This window comes from Podarcis bocagei (assembly GCF_964188305.1).
Source record: "Podarcis bocagei genome assembly, chromosome: 12".
NCBI lineage: Eukaryota > Metazoa > Chordata > Lepidosauria > Squamata > Lacertidae > Podarcis > Podarcis bocagei.
The window spans coordinates 60773635-60794826 of NC_138137.1; the positions used below are offsets into that span (position 1 = coordinate 60773635).

The 21192-nt window shown below is 47.6% G+C and overlaps 1 protein-coding gene across 2 annotated transcripts in view; it reads right to left on the minus strand.

Moving 5' to 3' along the window:
- LOC308569663 (GTPase IMAP family member 7-like) overlaps positions 1-21192 on the minus strand; it is a 162793-nt gene that overhangs the window by 124547 nt on the left and 17054 nt on the right. The window lies entirely within an intron of this gene.

A 21192-nucleotide genomic window follows, 5' to 3' on the forward strand; every position in this document is an offset into this window, starting at 1 on the left:
GGTGTAAGTCTCAAGTCCATTTTCAAGGCGTTATGGTCGGAGCAGGTTTTAGGACAAAGCTCTATTTTTTTAGTCTTAGGTGCCAGTCCTCTAGATATCCAGATTTGGTCGATTCTTGTCCAGGATAGGTGGGCTTCAGAAAAGAATGTTCCCTCTTTACCTAGAGGGTTCTTTGTTCTCCAAATATCAATCAAGTCCATATTGTCTGTAAGTTCAAAAAAAGTCTTTGGAAGTCTGCCATCTTTGGTCAAGTTTTGATTTTGTGACTTATCCATGTGGGTGGAGACAACCCCATTCATATCTCCCATCAAAATGATGTTAGAATAGTCAATATGGTCCAGCATTATCTCATGCAGCTTCTTATAAAATTCCGATTTCCCATCATTTGGTGCATAGATTCCTACTATCAAAAATTTTTCTCCTTGTGCTTGTATTTCAATTGCCAAAATTCTTCCAAATTCATCTTTAAACACCAACTTTGGTGCTAGGCTCTCTTTTGCATATATCACTACTCCTCTTTTTTTTACCTTGTCTGATGAAATAAATTCTTGGCCTAGTCTCTTGTTAATTAACACTCTCCTGTGGAGCCTAGTCACATGCGTTTCTTGAAGGCAAATGACATCTAATTGTTCTTTTCTCAATATGTGAAAAATCTTTTTCCTTTTTTCGGGAGAATTTGCGCCGTGAATGTTCCAACTGAGAAGCTGCAGAGACATCCTGGATCAGTTTATTAGCCAGTGGGGGTGTCTCCTTTGTCGTCTTTAACTGGAGGTGGAACCGGATTGAAGCCAAACGAAGGAGGTGGCCAGGCTCCTGCCACTCCTTTCCGGAGGTCCTCCCCGTGGTCGTTTAGGAACTTTTCTTGCTCTTCTGCTGTTCTGATTCTTACCTTCTTCCCTTTCCAGGTAAAAGATAGTCCTTGAGGGAATTCCCACCTGTAGGGTATTGTGTTGTTCCTCAATAAGCTTGCCAGGTCTTTATATATGACTCTTAAATCCAGTAGCTGTTTTGGTATGTCTCTGAAGATTTCTGCTGTCTTTCCCTGAATCACCAATGAATTTTTAAAATGTAGGCCGAGTATATTATCTTTTTCTTGCTTAGATCTCAAAATGATCAAGCAGTCTCTTGGTTTGTCCTTCTTGGCCACTCTTCCCAATCTAAAGGCGGTGACAATTTTAAAGTCCTTCTCTTCTGCCAGACCCCAGAACTTGGATATTTCTGTTGTCAAAAAACCGATCAAGTCTTCTTTTTCTGATTCTGGGATATTTCTAAGCCTAAGATTGCTTTCCCTGTTTTTCAATTCCGCCATGGACAGGTACGCTTGCTGTTCAGTGACCTGTCTGCTCAGTGGTCTTACTTCCCCTCTTAATTCCTCTATCCTCTCTTTATTTTGGTCTGCTTTAGTATTTGCTTCCTCGGCTAATTTTCGATTTTCTGTTGTAATCTTTTCAATGTTACCTACTGCCTGTGTATTTTGAGCGACTTGATCTGTCAGTTTATTAATTGTAGCTGTCACCTTATCAAATTTAGCCGCTTGTTCCTCAAATTTAGCTGCTTGTTCATCAGCTTTCTTATTTAATGCTGCCAGCTGATCCAATATTTCTTTAGAGACAGGGTCTAGCCCTCCTGCAGCCATATCCCCAAAAGCTGGCTGCTGGGGTTGTCCTTCTTGCAGACCTGTCACAATAGGAACAGATGATCTGCGTGGCTGCACAGGCAAAGTTGATTGCAAGAGTTCAGTTTGTTTTGCTTTCTTAGCAGCCCTTGTTTTTCCTGCACCACTCATTCCACAGCTGTCCAAGCGTCAAGGTCAAATTGTAAATCCCATGGGAAAGACAATCCAAAAAAGTAAACATCCAGACATAAAAATTCCAAATCAAACAGCAGTTCTCAGAGACTAATAATTCCACAATCCAGCAGGGGGAGCTCCCCTGAAATTAGGGAGAAGGATAGAAAATTTCCACCATTAAGTTCCCACAGAAAAAAATTAAGTAAAATCCAGAACAGGGGGGGAACCCTCCAAATTCAGTTTTAACTGCAGAGAATAAAAGTTCTTTACGAAGGTGCATGCAACAGTTCCATTTTTACAGCTTACAAAGTAGCCCAATGTGACTTTATATTTTTATATACAGTTACCGCAGTCCGATGTTACTTTGTATCCAGACAGACCGAGAGCAGGGTTTCATAACTTTGTAATCCACAAAAAGGCAGAAAGAGGAATCACAGTCTCTGTCCACTTATAATACAATTTTAACTTTTCCTTGGCTTTTAATCAATCAAATCCGAATTTGCAGGGTATATTCCAGCTTCTTTTAAACTCCTTTCAACGCTTCCGCTTTGGTAAGTCCTTGCTAAATACTTTAAACAGAGCCGGAAGACTGACTTCCTTTTTAGCGTCTCCCGCTTTCAGCCGAAATTCAGAAAATTTAAGCTCAAATAAGGTCCTGGGTTTCTTACTCACGAGTATGTTGTTTCGAGTCAAATTTCAAAGAAGAAAGGTCAGCGCTCATCAGCAGCAGCCGCGCGGCTTCACTTCCGCGGAAAGAGCAATGGATCCACAGCACCGCTACCCCCTCCACGTTCCGGAGCCCCTTACGGGGTCCCTTCTGCGCTTCCGAGGTCGCTCCTGGTGCCCGCCGAATCCCACGGCCACGGGCTCACTCTACCCGTGGTTTTTCTAGGTGGGTCGTCGCTGTGCCGCAGCGCACGACCCTTTTCCACGGAGCCCCTCTTCAACAGCTGAAGAGGACCGCCATTGCCGTTTTGCGCCGCCTCCGGAAGTCCAGAAGGTCGGCGGTTTGAATCCCCGCGACGGGGTGAGCTCCCGTTGCTCAGTCCCTGCTCCTGCCAACCTAGCAGTTTGAAAGCACGTCAAAGTGCAAGTAGATAAATAGGTACTGCTCCGGCGGGAAGGTAAACGGCATTTCCGTGCGCTGCTCTGGTTCGCCAGAAGTGGCTTAGTCCTGCTCAGTGGCGTAGCGTGGGGGTGCAGGGGGGGCCGGCTGCACCGGGCGCAACATCTGGGGGTTAGGGTTAGGGGGTGCAAATCCACGGGTTAGGGGGTGCAAATCCACGGGTTAGGGGGCGCAAATCCACGGGTTAGGGGGCGCAAATTACTTGCCTTGCCACGGGTCCTGACAACCCACGCTACGCCACTGGCGCCCCCTAACCCGTGGATTTGCGCCCCCTAACCCTACAAATCTATGCCTATGAATGATGGTCCCTCTCTCTCTCTCTTTCTCATATTCCAATTGATTCCCATTTCCGCCGATCGATCCCCGAAGCTCTCACCCAGCGAAATTCGTGCGTAATTACACTTCGCGATCCCTAATCCTGCCGCTTCCACCGGGAAATCATGACGGTGCATTTCTCCTCTCCAAACTTTCCCCGGCCCTTTGCCGGCTGGTGCAGCCCTTTTGGCTACGAGCTCCCCTCCTTCTCTGCCCGCTTCCGACCCCACCTCCCTGTCCAGCCTCCCTACCTCCTGAAAAAAGGCACCGGCGCCGAGCAGGACACCCCCGCGGCCATCGGAGAGAGGCGGGGCCGAGGGAGGCAAGCCAATGGGCGAGGCGGGGGTAGGTGGCCACGGGGGCGGGCGCTGCCGCAGTCCTCGGGTGGGCAAGGTAGGAGCAGGCAGAGGCTGGCCGGCCGCTCTGACAACAGGGGCGGGCCGAGGGCACGACGGGGCTGGGCCCTCTGGACTCACGCGCCCCCAAGATGTTGCGCCCGGTGCGGCCGGCACCCCTGGCACCCCCCACGCTACGCCACTGGGGGCGCAAATTACTTGCCTTGCCCCGGGTGCTGACAACCCACGCTACGCCGCTGACAGCACCATACTATACTGAGAAGTGCATAGAATGATGCCTGGCAGGGGCTGAGGGGGACGAGTCTCCTAATATTCAGGGTGTTCTCATGAAGTGTAATGCTGGTGGTCAACAAAAGAGCTTCAAAGGCTCAAGGCAAATCTTTAAAAATGTAGTATAAACACTGACAACTGATAACCTGCGAGAGCTCCAATTGGAGAACAGGAGAACAGCGTTGACCAAAGGTGTCATGGACTTTGAAGACGCTCAAACTCAGGACGCAAGGGAGAAACGTGCTAAGAGGAAGACACGCGTGGCAAATCCACACCGTGATCAACTCCCACCTGGAAGCCAATGTCCCCAGTGTGGAAGGACGTGTGGATCCAGAATTGGCCTCCAAAATCACTGATAAAACCGTGTTTATGGAAGACAATCTTACTCAGCTACGAGGGATCACCAAAGAAGACAGAAGATGCAAGGTGTTGAGCAATGTCACATGCATGATGTCATGCAGCATCACACAGCATCACACGCATGACGTCATGATGTTGTTCAGCATCGCCCATGGGGCCCCCTCTATCCCCTTAAGGAGATGTTTATTATGCTTACGCGTTTTTAGGATTGTATTTGACTCTTGTAAATGGCTGTGGAGCTTTTCCTGAACCCCATAAGCTAAGTCATGCTGACGCCTCTCCCCCCATCACTTTTAAAAAGGTGATGAGGATGTCAATCTGCAGAGAGAATCGGGGGTGGACTGGGGGCAGTGGGGGCTGAACCTGAGGAAAGGAAAGGTCAGTGGGGCCCAAGCCCTCGGGAGGGCTCCCCCTGCTTCGGGTGAGTGTCTGCAAGCCTCGCGTACCCGGCAGGAGGTCCCACCGGGTGCGCGAGGCTTGGGGCGGCAGTGGACTGCTTGCGCGCACCTAGAAGCTTGGGGCGCGCTGAGCTCAGCATGCCCCAAGCTCCTGGTGTAGCGCAGCGATCCGCTAGACCTGGGAGAGCCCCGCGCCTCTCCCAGGGCTAGCGGACTGCTTGCCGGCATGCAGAAGCTTGGGGTGCGCTGAGCTCAGCTCGCCCCAAGCTTCTGGATTAGCGCAGGGGTCCGCTAGCCCTGGGAGAGACGCCCGGCTCTCCCACGCTAGCGGAGACCTTGCCGGCACGCAGAAGCTGAGCTCAGCACGCCCCAAGCTCCTGGTGTAGCGCAGCGATCCGCTAGACCTGGGAGAGCCCCGCGCCTCTCCCAGGGCTAGCGGACTGCTTGCCGGCACGCAGAAGCTTGGGGCGCGCTGAGCTCCGCACGCCCCAAGCTCCTGGTGTAGCGCAGCGCACCTGGGGGGGGAATAAATTTTTTTCCCTTTATTTCCCCCCCAAAAAACTAGGTGCGTTTATGGGCCGGTGCGTCTTATGGGGCAAAAAATACGGTATGTCACATACTGCAGAGAAAATAAAAAAAATCCCAGACCTAACCGAATGTCACCGGAACAAGACCTTCCTGACTTCAGGAGAAGTAACTTGTTTTGCCCCCCAAATGAAGTACAACATATCATGGTGTTTCTCAAAGGAAGCTATTTTGATCAGACCATTACTGGTTTTTGTTTAAGATTTGGTCCAGCTCTATTGAACCCCTGCAGGTCTGCAGATATGCAAGATGAAGGGGACTCTGCCCTCTGTTCACTCCATAGTAAAACAACAACCCTGCAATGAATTGGGGGCCACCACCTGCCGAAGGAGGGGCGCGGGTGGCGCTGTGGGTTAAACCACAGAGCCTAGGACTTGCCAATCAGAAGGTCGGTGGTTCAAATCCCCGCGATGGGGTGAGTTTTCGTTGCTCGGTCCCTGCTCCTGCCAACCTAGCAGTTCAAAAGCATGTCAAAGTGCAAGTAGATAAAGAGGTACCGCTCTGGAGAGAAGGTAAACAGCGTTTCTGTGCACTGCTCTGGTTCGCCAGAAGCGGCTTAGTCATGCTGGCCACATGACCCGGAAGCTGTACACCGGCTCCCTCGGCCAAGAAAACGAGATGAGCGCCCCAACCCCAGAGTTGTCCACGACTGGACCTAATGGTCAGGGGTCCCTTTACCTTTTTACCTTTTACCTGCCGAAGGAGTCCAGGAGAGAACTAATGAAACTCACAAAGTAATCAGGGTTGGCATCATCCTGGCCCTGCCTGGTCTGCTCTTTCTTTCTTTCTTTCTTTCTTTCTTTCTTTCTTTCTTTCTTTCTTTCTTTCTTTGACATTCTCCCCTCCTATGGTTTCCAGAAACTGGTGTTCGGAAACATTGGAGGGAGAGCGTAGCTTAATTCTTCCTGAAACTCCTCATTCTTCCTCCAGATTCCACCATTTCACTCTCTTGCTTATTGCCTTGGAACCTAGCTGGGGAAAACAGGGTGGGAAATATCAGGAGAGGGAGACGTTTGCAGGACATTGCAGAGGGTGCGAGGGGTTGAATAGGTCTCTCCCACGGTCCCTGGAAACTTCTTTGCACAGAAAGCAACAGCCAGGAGGAAAAGCTTATTTAGGCAGCCAACAATGTGACCTGCTAAACGGGAGCCTTTTCCAGGCATCTTTCTTAATACTTAACAAGGAAGAGTCCAAAACCAAACAAGCAGACATTTCTCTTGCTGCCACCAAGTCACTCTCTAGGCAACTAACCAGCCAGTTCCAAGAGCAAAGGGTGATTACCATTAAAAAACACACAAAATCCCTAAATCTCTCTGTCAAGAGCAACTCAAACGGGAAGATTGCCACTGAAATCAGGACATTTGACAAGAGCTGCTGGTGTTGCAAGTTGTTCTAACTTTTAGCAACAAAATTTGGGCAGTTAACTCATCCAAGCACTCGCGTCTTCCCCACCTTTTCCTGAATTACTTGACATATTCCAAGGCTGAATATTACAATATTTTGTAAATCCTCTTAAAAGTTTGTAAGAATTTGGTATATGCAGTGGTGTTTTCTTGCAGAAAATACTTTCCAGCTAACCTGTCACCCTTAAGTTGCAACCCTAAACCTATTTGCAAGTGAGCTAGCTCTGAATTGTTCCAGATTCCCTCACCCCCTTCACAATCCCATGCCCACACACAGTGGCGTAGCGTGGGTTGTCAGCACCCGGGGCAAGGCAAGTAATTTGTGCCCCCTAACCCGTGGATTTGCGCCCCCTAACCCTAACCCCCAGATGTTGCGCCCGGTGCAGCCGGCCCCCCCTGCACCCCCACGCTATGCCACTGCCCACACACTACTTATTTGGCAATCACAGCTGCCCTTTCTGCCCTCACTTGGATACAGTCCTGGACGGCCTTATGCGCTGCTTCTCTCGCCTGTTTTCCTGAACTTATTAGGAGTCAAACATTTGATCTGAGTAGAAAACGAAGGTAATTCTGCCATGGATTGGGTTTCCTCTGGCATGGTCAGACACACCGGCTGCCAATGTCTGTCAGTGTTGGTAAACAAGCAGGTTTACAGGAAAAGCATTGGGAAGAAATGGGGGGGGGGGAGAGCAGAAATCTTGTCCGTCTTGGGAACCAGAGTGCTTTAGGTGCGTTATTGCAGTTCTTCCAGTCATAGGTCAACGGAAACACTGTTAGAAGAATCATCATCATCACCAACTATTATTATTTTTGTTTTATTATTTACTATTATATTATTAATAATAATAATAATAATAATAATAATAATAATAATAATAATAATAATAATAATAAATCTTGCTGTGTTTCCCCAGCCACTCTGGGAAGCTCCCAACAGAATATTATTATTATAATAATAATAAAGCGATAAAACACCAAACATTAAAAACTTCCCTAAACAAGGCTGCCTTCTGATGTCTTCTAAAAGTCAAGTGGTTGATTATTTCTGTGGGATGTGAAACACAAGAGCAGTCAAGTACAACATTCCTAGAGTGAACATGTTTACACATGGGGAGGGATGTTTGTCCAGCCAGCAGGTCAACTTCCTGTTTCCCTCTGGGTTGGGACAGACTTCCTCTGCATGTGACGAGAGGTGGGTGTGGCCTCACCTGTGCAGGTAACGACAAAAGCACAGGGCAGGGCAGCCATCTCTCTCTTTCACCACATGCATCGAAGAAGCAACATCCACTGAGTGAAAGATGCCCTCTTGGCTCCCAGGCAAGAGAGGACAAAGGGACTGTCTTCTTATAAGATAGATTCCAAGTGAATGTTACTTCATTAAGCTAAGTCTGCCTTCTGGGATCTGATTGTGAACAGAATGTGAGTAAACTCTTTTTATACTTTTGTAAAAGACTGTGTCGTCTCTTCTATTTTATGAGGGAACAAAAGGGGAAATTACCAGAATAGTTACTATAGAGGCTTTAGCGACCCTGAGCAAACACTGCCGTTGCAAACTTAAAACAAAGGGGAATGTTTTACTCTGCTGAAATTGGGGAACTTGTTAACAGAAGTTGGATAAGGATATAATCAGACAATATATCCTCTCCTGCATCCCTGAACATTCCCACAATTTCCTTGACATCTGATGGGAGGGTGTTCCACAGGGCGGGTGCCACCACCAAGTAGGCCCTCTGCCTGGTTCCCTGTAACTTGGCTTCTCGAAAGGGAGGGAACCGCCAGAAGGCCCTCGGAGCTGGACCTCAGTGTCTGGGCAGAACAATGGTGGTGGAGATGCTCCTTCAGGAATACTGACATCAAACAACAATGCCCAAGCCCCCAAAGAAGGAATTAACAAAATTAAATTAAATCACTATGTATTTATTTTTAAAACTTTTATCATTCACTTTCTCTTGCTCAGTTCAAGGGGTGATAGAATCATGGAAATGTACGGCTGGAAGAAATCTAGTCCACCCCTAAGGCATCCCAGACAGATGGCCATCAAATCTCTCTTGAAAAACCTCCTACTTTTTAAAAAAAATAATCTATATATAACAACAACACTCTTATTATTTGTACCCCGCCCACCTGCCTGGGCTGCCCCAGCCACTCTGGCTTTCATTCCTGAATACCAGCAGGCCAGAAGCCGAAAGCAGGACAGAGCACAATTTCGCCTTCAAAATTTGTTCTTCGGTTATTCTATCTGCCATAGCAGTCCGTATGGCTCCACCAATTAAGCTATGTCACATACTGCAGAGAAAATAAAAAAAAATCCCAGACCTAACCGAATGTCACCGGAACAAGACCTCCCCAACTTCAGGAGAAGTAACTTGTTTTGCCCCCCAAATGAAGTACAACATAGCATGGTGTTTCTCAAAGGAAGCTATTTTGATCAGACCATTACTGGTTTTTGTTTAAGATTTGGTCCAGCTCTATTGAACCCCTGCAGGTCTGCAGATATGCAAGATGAAGAGGACTCTGCCCTCTGTTCTTTCCATAGTAAAACAACAACCCTGCAATGAATTGGGGGCCACCGCCTGCCGAAGGAGGGGCGCGGGTGGCGCTGTGGGTTAAACCACAGAGCCTAGGACTTGCCGATCAGAAGGTCGGTGGTTCAAATCCCCACGATTGGGTGAGCTCCCGTTGCTTGGTCCCTGCTCCTGCCAACCTAGCAGTTCGAAAGCACGTCAAAGTGCAAGTAGATAAATAGGTACCGCTCCGGCGGGAAGGTAAACAGTGTTTCCGTGCGCTGCTCTGGTTCACCAGAAGCGGCTTAGTCCTGCTGGCCACATAACCTGGAAGCTGTATGCCAGCTCCCTCGGCCAGTAAAGTGAGATGAGCGCCGCAACCCCAGAGTCGGTCACGACTGGACCTGATGGTCAGGGGTCCCTTTACCTTTTTACCTTTTACCTGCCGAAGGAGTCCAGGAGAGAACTAATGAAACTCACAAAGTAATCAGGGTTGGCACCATCCTGGGCCCTGCCTGGTCTGCTCTCCCTCTCTCTCTTTTTTCTTTCTTTCTTTCTTTCTTTCTTTCTTTCTTTCTTTCTTTCTTTCTTTCCAGTGGCAAACATCCAGTAGTTTATTGTTTTTATGGGTTTGTAACCTAAAACACAAAATAAATGGTATATGGCTTCAGCAGATGATAATAATAATAATAGCAACAATAATAATATTTTTGGAGAAATAAGGTAAATATGTTCAAATATGAAGTGAGGTGAGTTGAGGGGGCTGGGGCATGGGAGAGGGACGGCACCTTGGGGTGCTGATTGGCTGAGGGTGGGGTGTGGCAACCCGAAAGGCCTCAATTCTCCTCTGTCATTGGAGGGTAGAAATTGTGAGCCTCCGCACTATTTCTGCAGCACCAGCAAACCTCCTTTCCCTCTGCCCACCCCAAGGCTTTTCCCGTAAACCAGGTGCTGTTATGGTCAGTGGCAGAATGCCTTGGTCCAGCTATTTCTGTGCTGGCAGAAACCTACTTTCGTTTTCAAGGCAGATCAAATGCTGGTCTCCTAATCCCAATGCTGGCCTCCTGATCTAAAGCAATCCAGAAATAGGCAAATATCTGAGGAGGAGAAGTCACCGTCAGGTGGTGCTCAGGAAGCTGTTCCAAGTGGCTTCAAGCAACACTCGGTTCAGATACAGACCAGGCTCAACTTCCATATTATTTGTGGGTTCTGGTATATTTTAAAAAGAGGAGCCAGACATAAGTTCTATACTTTTTAATTTATTGTAATTTTTGTTGGGTTTGCTACTAAACTTTTCACACCACTTCTGGTCTTAGTGACCTATTCATTTCCATAAACAAAATAATAGAAACCTGGACATTTTTTCAGTGAGAACTCACTGGGACTCAGTTCTGGCACCTCTCAGGTGAGCACCTTTGCTATTCTAAGAGAATGAGGGAGGTGTTTATGGGGAGAACTTCTGGCACCTCTTTTTCTAGAAAAAGAGGACTGATATAAACACATCACACATGGAAGTGCATGATGCCAATTCCTCTTCAGCCCAAATGGTCAGGAATCCACATGTCCAAGCTGGCAGGCACAAGGGCAAGAACATTCAGCAACAGGAAATTGCTGAAAGAAGTATAATGATATTATAAAGTTGGATGTTCAAAGATATGCAAATCCACTTTTGCTATTTCCTTTCCAAGTGACAAAATGTACATCTCACTTGTTTTTTTAAAAAATATTCACCTCTTTGAAATAGTTCAAAATAAGAAAACTGAAAAAATATATTCCGTTATTCTGTTTCTCAAGGTATCACCTTGTGGGACCAGGAGACTCTGCAAAGTGATGTCGATACAAAGCCACAATGCAGAACTGAATGTCATACCATCGCCTCTGAATCTTTTGAAGACAAAAGCAAATACTTCCTTCAACTTGGAAACATCACTTAAAGCCAGATTCCGGGGGGGGGGGGGGGGCTTGTTGAAGTGGGTGGATCTGGCACCTTCTTGAATGATACCAAGAAATCCATGAATCATGCCCAGCTTACTCTCCAGTAATACTACTACAAATAAAATAATAAAATAAAATAAAATAAAATAAAATTTATTTGTTCCCCAGCCACTCTGGGCAGCTTCCAACAAAGGATTAAAAATACATCAAAATGTCAGACATTAAAATCTTCCCTAAACAGGTACTCAACCACAACTGATTTTAAGCCCTTGACCATGAAACACCTTGGGAGAAAAAATATCTCCTATCCAGAAGTATTTGCACAAGGAACTGCCACTCACGCGGTCACTGCTGTACTTTATGGGGCCCAGGCTTTCTTTGTCTTTGTGAGGTTTCTGAATCTGAGAACGTGCAGGACATACAGAGGCATCTCAAGGGAATGATTAAGAAGGTGTCAAATGTTTCAGTAGAGGCAGAAGGGTCTCTGAAATTGAATGGCACTGAGAAAAAAATTGAGGAAAAGCTCAGCTGCATTTTCCATGGTGATTTCTTTCTAGATCACAATCCAACAACCTTTCAAGATGCCATGAGAATCCATGCCAGCCTCCCCCTGCTGCTGGGGGAGAATAGGGAGAAAGCTGTGCCCGTGAAGGTATGGCTCTAGCCTCTCACCAAGCTGGACTCAAAAGCAGCTCAGCTGGTGCATGAGGTTAGCTGACCACTGCTGCTTTGCATGGAAGATACTTTGGAGAAGTTGACCGAAATGGATGCAAGGTGCAATGATCTGATTAAGAGTCCCGCAGCCACCAACTTCCCAGAGATGAAGAAGGAAATCAAGGCACTCAATGTCTTTGTCAGCAACAGAGAGAGGTTTTCCAGAAACAACTAGTACAAATCTTGCCTTCTTTCCATGGTGGGGATAAGGAAGAAGGGGCCTTGGAGAATTTGCAAAAACGCTTAGACCAGTCACCTTTTACCGTATTTTTCGCTCTATAAGACACACCAGACCACAAGACGCACCTAGTTTTTTGGAGGAGGAAAACAAGAAAAAAAAAATTCTGAGGTCTAGGTTTGTCATTGCTTTCCTCCCAAGGAGCAGGCGTCTTTTAATTTCGTGACTGCTGTCACCGTCTGCAGTGATCATGGAGCCCAAGAAAGTAAAATCTCTCACTGCCTCCATTTCTTCCCCTTCTATTTCCCAGGAGGTGATGGGACCAGTGGCCATGAACTTCGTTATTTTGATGTTGAGCTTCAGACCATATTTTGCGCTCTCCTCTTTCACCCTCATTAAAAGGTTCTTTAATTCCTCTTCACTTTCTGCCATCAAGGTTGTGTCATCTGCATATCTGAGGTTGTTGATATTTCTTCCAGCAATCTTAATTCCGGCTTCGGATTCATCCAGTCCAGCCTTTCGCATGATGAATTCTGCATATAAGTTAAATAAGCAGGGAGACAATATACAGCCTTGCCGTACTCCTTTCCCAATTTTGAACCAATCAGTTGTTCCATATCCAGTTCTAACTGTAGCTTCTTGTCCCACATAGAGATTTCTCAGGAGACAGATGAGGTGATCAGGCACTCCCATTTCTTTAAGAACTTGCCATAGTTTGCTATGGTTGACACAGTCAAAGGCTTTTGCATAGTCAATGAAGCAGAAGTAGATGTCTTTCTGGAGTGGCTTGCCGGTTCCTACTCCAGGTGGATCACGTTTGGTCAGAACTCTCCACTATGACCTGTTTATCTTGGGTGCCCTGCTCGGCATAGTTCATAGCTTCTCTGAGTTCTTCAAGCCCCTTCGCCATGGCAAGGCAGTGATCCATGAAGGGGCCTGGATTTATTACTTCTCCCTAATATAGAATGAGATAGGCATCGCAGGGTTGCCATATGTCCTCCTTTTCCAGGACACATCCTCTTTTTCATGGGTAGAGAGTTAGAACTGGAAGTTGGCAAATGTGTCCTCTATTTTGCTCTAGAAAGGTTCTTTTTAGAGGGCTAACGGTGCCCTATATCTGGGATGGGGAATCTCAGGAGCTGAAGGAAGATGCCTCAGGACTCTCTCTTGGCCACAGCCCTTTGCCTCCTGGGCTCCACTCCTCACTGGCTCAGCTCTGCAGCCTCCTCACATACTTTTCACGGTATGGAATGTGTTTGTGGGGTGCAATAATACTGAGAGAGAAATGGGGGTGGGGGGGGATGTCCCCTTTTGGAGCATGAAGGTTAATAATACATGAATGACTAATGTTGTGGTTCTTGTTTTAGGTGGGAACTATGAGGACGGTGCTGTGGACCAGGGGTCACCCAATGTTTTGGACCAGTGGGAACACTTCAAATTCTGAGAAAGTGCTGTGGGTGCTGTGCTGGTTGTGGGATGTAAACACAGGAGCAGTCAATGACAACATTCCTAGAGTGTACATGTTAGAACATGGGGAGGGATGTCTGTCCAGCAAGCAGGTAAACTTCCTGGGGACGGACTTCCTCCGCATGTGACCAGAGGTGGGTGTGGCCTCACCTGTGCAGGTAATGACAAAAGCACAGGGCAGGCAGCCATCTCTCTCTCGCTGCCATTTTTCTTCGATGAGGAAACATCTAAGGATGCCCTCTTGGCTCCCAGCCAAGAGAGGAGATAAGGACTATCTTGCTACAAGATAGATTCTGAATGTATGTGTGATGGGATGATGAGCTGCTTGTGCGTAAAATCCTGGTCCCTCAGAGCTTGTTTAAGTCCGCAAACCTCTGTCTGTAAAGGAGCCCCTCTAGCATGGCTCCATCAGTCACTGGCAGATTCCGACAGTGGTTGCTTTCGGAATCGCTTCCAACATAAAAGTTCCTTAACGGAAACACGTCTTCTGGACTCACGGCGTGACAGTTTCCGGCGAGGAGTGGGTGTCCCTATAGGAGGTCCAGAAACCTCCCCACTGTTCTCGCTGGACGTGTCTCTGAGCCATCCCTCCTGCTCACTTTCCCTCAGAGACCCTCCTCTCCCCCTGCTGGTTCCCTCTTCAGCTGCTGAGTCTCTCCCAACCTCCCTGAGCCCTTCCACCACCTGTCTTTCCGATGGCAGTTCCCTGACATCCACCTCCCCTCCAGGGCCCCCTTCACCCCCTCCCGTTCCCTCCCCTATGGGCGGTGAAGAGGTGAAACCCCGGAAAGAATCTCCTTCATCTTCAGACGTCTCGAACATTTCCCTCCACCGGTTGCGGTTCCTGGTCTCTAAGTACTCCTCCTCATCGGAATCTATTCCTCCTTCCAACTCCGATTCTGTGAATCCTTCCAACTCCTCCTCCTCGTCGGTGGTGCCAAAGTATTCCCTCCGGAACCTCGCTACAGGCTGAGGTTTCCGTGGGAACCTTTGATGGAACATTTCTATTAAGACCTCGTCATCGACATCCTCTGCCATGACCCAGGTGTTTTCTGACTCCAGTTCCCCTTCCCACATTACCAAATACTCCACCTGATCACCCTTCCACCTGGAGTCGATGATCTCCGCCACATGGCTGCTGTGTTCCCTTTCTTCCATTGCTGGTCCCCCTTATACGGTGACAGTAACGACCTGTGGAATACTGGGTGCAGTTTCATGTGGTTCGGTAACCGGAGTCTGAAAGCCACGGGGTTGACCTGTTGCATGACTTCAAAGGGGCCCAATCTTTTGGGTCTTAATTTCTTACAACCCCCTTTGAACGGTAACCCTTGGGTTGACAGCCACACCTGATCCCCCACCCTAATGGTTTCACCTTCCCTTCTGTTTTTGTCTGCCTGCCTCTTATACTCTTCCTTGGCCCTTTCTAAGTTGAGTTGGAGCTGACGATGGATCGCTTCCATTTCTTCTACAAACTGTTCGGCTGCCGGGACGCTCCATCTCTCCCCTCCTCCCCCGGGGAAAGCCCTGGGATGACACCCGTAATTAGCCAAAAAGGGGCTCATCCCTGTGGACACGTTCTCCGCATTGTTGTAGGCAAATTCCGCCAACGCCAGCTTCTCTCCCCAATCATTCTCTCTGTCATTGACATAACACCTCAGGTATTGCTGGAGGATACCATATGCTCTTTCCGCCTGCCCATTGGTTTCAGGATGCCGGGCAGTCGAAAAATTGACCTCGACGTGCAGTAAGCTCATGAGCTTCCTCCAGAACCTGGACGTAAATTGTTTCCCTCTGTCTGAAACCACCCTCAAGGGGGCGCCATGCAACCTAAAAATGTGTTCTACAAACAATTTAGCTGTCTCTTCCGCCGTGACTGCATGCGAGCAGGCTATAAAGTGGCACATCTTGGTTAATAGGTCTACTACAACCATGATGACTGTTTTCCCTTTTGACTTTCCACCACCTGTCCCTCCGATGGCAGTTCCCTGACAGTATGTAACCTTTTTAAGCCTGTCTGCCTTCTGGGATCATATTGTGAACAGAACGTGAGTAAACTCTTTTATACTTTTATAAAGACTGTGTCGTGTCTTGTATTTTAAGAGGGAACAAAGGGGAAATTACAAGAGTAATTATTATAGAGGTTCTAGCGAACCTGTGCACACGTTACCGTTGCGAACTTAAAGGGGAATGTCTATAAACTCTGCTGATATTTTGGGAACTTGTTAGCACAAGTTGGATACGGATATAATTAGTCAATATATCCTCTCCTGCACCCCAGAACATTCCCACAAAGTGTTATTGGCCCCAGGTATTGCATATTTCTGCGTATTTTTGAAGGATTGCATTGGATTGTGATTTTGAGTTGAGTAGTATTTTTCTGAGTTAACTTCCTGGTAAGCACATGGTTCTTTGTTCCATTGTGCAGTGGGGATTAAGCAACCCCCCCCTTCCCTCAGAGTTCACAGTGACCCAAGGCAGTGAAGAATTGTTTTGCATTTTTGAGATTTTGATTTAGAAATTTTGAGAAATTTTGAAATTTTGAAGAATTTTCAAATTTTGGATTTTAAGATGGCTAGAGCAGCTTTTGATAGTGATGCAAAGCTAGGAATGCCTGTGCTGAATGAGTACAATTTCATACACTGGAAGCAGCGCTTGATAGCATGTTTAGATTATAAGCACATTTTGGAAGCTTTAAAGCCTCAGCCTACAGGATCGTCTGAGGAGGATTTAGCCAAGATAAGTGCTTGGAAACGCATGAACAGCGAAGCTAGACACATAATTTTGAGTGGACTTCGTGATGAGCAGCTATCATTAATAAATAGTACAGATGATGCGTCTCAAATCTTAAGAGATATTGAGCACGTGTATGGAGAATCTAGCATAAACTGCTTCAGAAACTTGGTGTCTAAATTAACCAGATTGAGGATGAATTCAAAAGAGGAATTCACAGAGCACATCAACAAGTTTACTGAGATTATTCAAAGAATTGATCTGACTCCCAAAGCTTTTGATGAGGATACAAAGATAGCATTTTTGTTATCATCACTTGAACCACGCTTTAGCGCATTTGTAAGTTTGATGGATCATAGACAAGGTCTGACTTTTAAAGACTTGATTGGTTATTTAAAAGAAGAATGCAGAGATAGAGCTGAATCTCCAGTGAGAAATGCTAGAAGCAAGGACAGTGGTTATGCATCTAGGAAATTTACAAAGCCCAAAGAGATGCCTAAGAAAGTGATTTGTTTCAATTGTAACAAAGAAGGACACATTGCAAAGAATTGCAGGGCTCCTGTGCTGGTCCCGGGGGGGGGGGGGAGGTACTATTACCGTAGCCAAAGTTTAGTCCTGAGTCACTAGCCTGGTAGCAGCTCACAAGCTGAGACGCGAGGTCCGAAACAGGGAGCCTGGCGGGGTCAAGAACACTCGAAGATCAGAAGCAGGAAGCCGGGCAGGAAACAGGAACACTGGAAGGTCCGAAACAGGGAGCCGGGCGGGAACAGGAACACTGGTAGTACAGGTCTAGGTCCGGGTAAAAGCTGGTACTCCACAACGACGTTGCTCCCGCAACCTGGGACCGGACTGACTGACCTTTATCTTCTCTAAGGCCAGGGGCAGCCCCGGCCCCCAGAAGCCCCGCCTCTCCTGGCCTTAAGGCGAGCACTCCTCCTGGGAGAAACCAGTTCCCTTCGCCTCTCTGCCCTAAGCCTCTGCAGTTCAGGAGAGGCCGAAGGGTTACTGGGCCCCGGGGAAGGCTCACCTGTAGACACTGAGTCCTCAAGCACCTCTGGGGCCAGAATGGTTTCACCTGGTGCCTGCTCCCGAGGATCTGGCACAGGTGCAGGCTCCTCAGAATCTAGGCCTTGCCCCAGTTCAGCCGGCCCTGGAGGCGGGGACTCCTGTGCTGGCTGGGATTCCTCCGGTTCACTCTCAGAATCGGAATCCCAGGCCATCACAGCTCCTAAAGCAAAGAAACCCCACCCCTTTCAGCCAAAAGGGGAAAAGAAGGGGAAATGTGAATGCACATGGCTACTGCAAGAAAGGAATTTAACTGTCCAGAATCGTGAAAATAAACGTAATAAATGGATCATAGATTCAGGTGTGAGCTCTCATTTTTCATATGAAAAGGACTATTTTAATGAGATAAATGATGTAGACAGATCTGAAATTGAGATTGCAGATGGCAACATTGTTAAAGCAAAAGGTACAGGTTCCATGAGTCTGAAATGCAATATAAACAATGAATCCATTGAGAACACAATCTGTAGAGTTTTGTACGTACCAGAGCTGAGCTGCAATTTAATCAGTGTGTCCACTTTAGAGAAGAAAGGTTTCCAGATCACATTTGGAAATGGAGAATGTAATGTGACTAAAAATGGCAAAGTGTTTGCTCAAGCAGAGCTAAGCTAATAAATGGTGTATATGAGATTAATCTTCCAGAGAACCAGTCTGCAAAAGTGGCACATTCCAGCCAGAAGGATAAGGCAGATCTGGACCTGTGGCACAGAAGGCTTGGACACAGGGACACCAACGTCATTCTGGATCTACAGAAACGAGATATTGTAAGAGGTTTGCAGGTAAAGCAGAGCAACAAAGCTCCAGCAAAGTGCATAAGCTGTATTACTGAGAAGGCTGTAAAACCTTCATTTCCATGTTGTGCAGAACAAAGGAGCAACAAAGTGCTTGACATAGTACACACTGACATATGTGGACCCATGAATGTTCCCTCACTGGGAAAGAATAGATACATTTTAATATTTCTGGATGACTTTTCAAGATTTTGTGTTGTATATTTCCTCAAAGAGAAGAGTGAGACAGTGGACAAGCTCCAGGAATACATTGCCATGGTCAAGAATAAATTCCAGAGAGCTCCAGCTGTGTTAATGAGCGACAATGGAAGTGAGTACTGCTCAAATGAAATGCAGGCTCTCCTGGCCAAGGAAGGAATTGCACACGTAAGCACAATTCCTTACACCCCACAGCAGAATGCCATAGCTGAGAGAAAGTTTAGGTCCATTATGGACATGACAAGGTGCATGCTAAAGGATGCATGTTTGCCACAGAAGCTGTGGGCCGAAGGAGTGTACACGTCAGTCTATTTGCAGAATAGACTGCCAACTAAAGGCGCAGAGCACACACCATTTGAACTTTGGCATGGGAAAGCTCCCAATCTGTCACACATACGTGTGTTTGGAAGTCCGTGTTACTTCCACGTGCCCAAGGAACACAGACACAAGCTTGACTCCAGGGCAAAAGCAGGTATCCTTGTGGGATATGCTTCTGGAGGCAAAGGATACAGAATTTTGGACTTACAAACTAGTAAGACAAATGCATACCATGCGGTTTATGTTGATGAATATGGAAAAGTAGACACTAAGAACACTGTTGTGGATTCTTCAGATGAGTCAGAAAGGACTCAAGAGTTCGTATATTTCCCTTTTGAGACCCCACAAAGTACTAATCTACCTTTGAGTGTTACAGCGCCCCCTACAGGCGACGCACAGAAGACACAGAGGACCAGAACCCTGGCGGCACTAGAGATGAAGATGATGACTCAGATGGGGACATGCCTGCGTTGGAGGAGGATGAGGAAGCTGATGCGGTCGCAGAACCAGAGGGCAGGCACTCGTCCAGAACCAACAGAGGTGTCCCACCATTACAGCTGTCCTACTTTGCAGGGTCGGCGTTTCCGCAGGAACCTTCCACTTGGGAAGAGATACAGGAGATGCCAGCTGCAGAAGCCAGTCTCTGGAGCAAGGCCGCGCAGGAGGAGATGGATGCACTCCATCAGAACAAGACCTGGACACTCACTGAGCTGCCTCCCGGTAAGAAGGCCATTGGCAGTAAATGGGTTTTCAAGGTTAAGAAGGGGTCAGAAGGAGAAGTGCAGCGCTACAAAGCTAGACTTGTAACACAGGGATTTTCACAGCGTTTTGGTGAAGACTATGATGAAGTTTTTGTACCAACTGTGAGGTACAGCAGCGTAAGAATGCTTTTAAGCATTGCAGCCTCCAAGAAAATGAGAGTAAAACACATAGACATTGCTACCGCTTTTCTACATGGGCAGATTTCTGAAGAAATTTACATGAAACAGCCTGAAGGTTTTGTAAAACCACATGAGGCACATCTAGTGTGCAAACTCCAGAAAGCACTTTATGGACTTAAACAGGCTGCCAGAGCCTGGAACCAGAAGTTGCATAAAATGCTGACGCAACTTGGGTACAAGCAAGGCGACGCTGACAAGTGCTTGTACAGTAAGTGAAATAATGGACAATTCTCATATATCCTAGCATTTGTTGATGACCTGATTATTGCCACAGCAAGTGAGAAATGTGGAGAGAATCAGAACCTACAGGGTTAAGAGGTTCTGTGTGACGTCTTACATTCTGAGGCGTGGTTGAGTATACTGAGGGGAGTGTTTTCCTGAATTCAGTTCTGGTTTCGCTTTTGCGGAGAGAGGACGCAAGATGGGTGAGTTGTCGCCCGGAGAGATTTAAGAGCTGTTTTTCTACACGAATAAAGACTTTTAGAAGATAAGGAAGACACTGTGCGTGCAGCCTGATTTATTTCACACACACACGCACAGCAACAGTTTCACGTTGCGTGCACTCTGCTCCCTGCCTGGGTCGGCGTCCAGCTTCCAGCAAAGCTGCGCAGGGGAAGCGCTGGCTGGACAAAAGGGCAATTTTCCAAGAGGTTATGGGTGGTCAGCAAACACTTTGAAGCTGTTGCCAGATGTGCCGATGTGTGTGTGGGAGCCAGCTGAGGAGAGGCTGCAGAGAGCTTGGAGCTGTGCCTAACGTTTGAAGGCAAGCTGACGACGCTGAAGCCAGCTTTGGGTCCTGCCTGTAGTTGTGAGAGGCAGACGAACTCAGTTGGGAGGAGCTGATCTGCTAGACCGGAGCTGGAGAGTTGCTGTTTGTTTACGTGAGTACGCTGGGCCCCGGGGGAAGATGGCAGATGACCAAGAGGTGCTTGAAGCTCCGCTTGAGAAGCTTGAAGAGCTCACCACCCAGTCGTGGGAAACCTGGGTCAGGAGGGTGAGAGCCTGGTTTTCGGCAACAGGGCTGTGGGAAATAAGCAAGAAAGAGCCGTCCCCAGACAAACCGGCTGCTGCTGAAATTGCACTACTGGTGGACAGAGATGCAGAAAAGCTGCAGTCTGCTTTTCTGGAGGAGAAAATGCAGAGAGAGAAAGCTGTGAGAGCTGAGATCTGCATGTTGAGATCAAGCGTACATGCTAAGCTATTGCCGCATTTGGAAGGCATTGAGTCGGCCTGTGAAGCCTGGAAAGTGCTGAGGGGTTTGTGTCAAAGCTCAGCAGGAGGCCAGGAGCAGGATGATGCCGAGTGCTCAGCCAGAAGCCCTGATTTTACAGCCTCACGGAGTGCTGTTGGAGGTGTCGGGGGGGCAGAGAAGCCCAAAGGCCAGTTTGGAAAAGTTTCCACTGTGTGTGACGAGGAGGAGTGCCGTTTCAGAGGGGGCAGAGCTGGCCCAGAAGCTTTGCTAGCTGCAAGCTCACCCCAGTGTTTTTCCACTCGTCGCTGCTACGTTTGCAATTCTCCTGACCATCTGCGTCGCAACTGCCCACAGAGAGCAAGGGAGACAGGGCAGGATGTCTCCAAGGTCGTTTCCCATGGGAATCAGCCGGGTTTCCATGGCAACCAGTCCAGCAGAGGGGGCAGTCGTGGGAAGTCGCAGAGAGGACGTGGCTCAGAGAGGGCACAACGGCTTTTTTGTTCTTGAATCACCTCTGGAGGGTGAAGGGTGTACTGAGAAAGTACAGGCAAAGTCTG